Here is a 2,329-nt window from a genome sequence, read left to right as displayed (position 1 = left end):
GATATGTAAATGTTCATGTGATTGATGATATTGATTATCAAAATGGTTTTTAAACAGCTTGCAGAATTCTTAGTTCATTCATCATGAGCTGAATTACAAATCGTTGATCGAATATTGTATAGACGCCCCATCGTTTTTAAACCGTAAAAAGTTAAGATTATCCATAAAAAAACTGCATAATTGAATTCAGCAACCTCAAAATCCTATATAAAGAGATACTGAAATCCATGGTTGTGGTTTTTTTTTTTCTTTTTAAACATTGTATTTTAATAAATATAACAGTTTCCATAAATTTACAATTAAGTTAATGGCCGGAGCAAGAAGAAGGCATTGATTTGCCTTATCGCCGAGCACCGTGTTACAATTTATAATTTTTACAAAGTTGTTTCATGAATATATAGTATAAAAGAAAAATTGTATTTTTGGATTGGGTAAAAGTAAGAGTGAATATATAAAACTTTATATAAGTTTTATAAACTTTATATAAAAGTATATAAAAGATAAAGTAAGATATCGTTTAATACATAATATCATAAATAGATTGGGTAAAAAAAAAAATGAATATATAATAATTTTATATATATATATATAAATACACACAAAAAATAAAAAGCGAGAAAATGTGATTTTTGATAATGGTTATTGTCAAAAAATTTTAACCTTTTTAATGATTACAAGGAATAGTTACCTTGTTTTTCAATTTTTAAGTTAAATATCTGGTTTAATAAAAATTGTTTTAAATCAGTTTTGAACTGATGTAGAGACTTTTTTTTCCAGAAACAATGTTTGGGAATCTTTTCCACAAAAGTGGTCCGCGATTCTGAATTGAATAAGAATTTTGTTAAGAGTAAGATTTTGGTATAACAAAATTGTTTGCGGTAAATCTTGTATCATATTTATGGTGTATTTCTTTAAAATAAGTTTCAAATATTTTGAGGAGAGTCCATATTTTGTTTTATACACGAGCTGTAGAACAATATGGATATTAGGTTTTAAAATATTCAGGGCACCAATTATACGTAAAAGAGGTTCATAAGGAATCGCTCTACCAGCTCCAAATATGATTCTAACAGCAAGTTTTTGCTTGCTATAAAGTTTTTTTTAGCTTAGTGTGATTAGTACTTGCCCACATGATGTTACCGTAAGTTAAATAACTATGTATAAACGAAAAATATAAACTTTTTAAGGACTTAAAATTTAAGACTGGCTTAACTCTATAGATCATGCCGATGTTTTTTGAGATTTTTTTTTTTATAGAATTTATATGAACTTTCCAAGATTTTCATCAAAGTTCACACCTAAAAAATTTGCAGATATTTGCCGTTTGATGTTAGTTTTATTCATCAAAAGATTGGGAATAATAAGTGGTATTTCTTTTGTTTTGCTTAGTTTGTGTAAAAAAGAAAATTTCGTTTTTTTGAACAATCAAAGACAATTTGTTGCAAACAAACCATTCATTTACTTTATATACTTCTTCATTTACTACTGTAAAAAATGCTTCAATATTTTTGTGAAAATAAAAAAGATTCGAGTCATCTGCGAATAAAATAAAATTTAATAGGTGTGATGTTGAAGACAAATTATTTATGTATAGTAAAAAAAATAAAGGTCCAAGTATAGAACCCTGTCGGACTCCACAATTTACAGTTTTTTTGGTCGTTTCTAAATTCTCAAATTGTACATATTGTTTTCTGTTTGAAAGGTAATTTTCAAACCAGAGTAATTTTGTCTCCTTTATTCCGTAATATTCCAGTTTTTTTATTAGAATGGAATGAATTACCGTATTAAAAGCCTTCGACAGATCAATGAAAACTCCTAACGTAAAACAGTCTTGTGTAAAAGCATTAGATAAGTGATTAACTAACTTAACTATTGCGTGATCTGTTGAATGTTGTTTTTTGAAACCGAATTGATTACTGTATAACATGTTGTTCTCAGTTAAATGATTATACAGCCTATTGTACACTATACGTTCAAACAATATCGAGAAACAAGATAAAACAGATATAGGCCTGTAGTTAGAAGGTACTGACTCATCTCCAGACTTAAATACTGGAGTTACTCTAGCAATTTTTAAATTATCCGGAACTTTACCTGATTTAAGTGACTGATTGAAGATATGAAACAAAGATGGTTCAATTATATTAAAGACTAATTTTAATATATTAACGCTAACTTTATCCGATCCTGCACTTTTGTTACTTTTTAAGCTTAGTAATGCAGTCCGCAACTCGCGTATATCTAGCTTTGACTCATTCATTTTTTTATTAGAATTTGTTAGATAAGAATCAAATGTTGAAGAAGTTAAAGGAATACTTTGTGCTAAATT

This window comes from Hydra vulgaris, chromosome 12 (assembly GCF_038396675.1).
Source record: "Hydra vulgaris chromosome 12, alternate assembly HydraT2T_AEP".
Classification (NCBI taxonomy): domain Eukaryota; kingdom Metazoa; phylum Cnidaria; class Hydrozoa; order Anthoathecata; family Hydridae; genus Hydra; species Hydra vulgaris.
The sequence above is the reverse complement of the archived record's forward strand: the minus strand, read 5'-3'. Positions refer to the sequence as shown.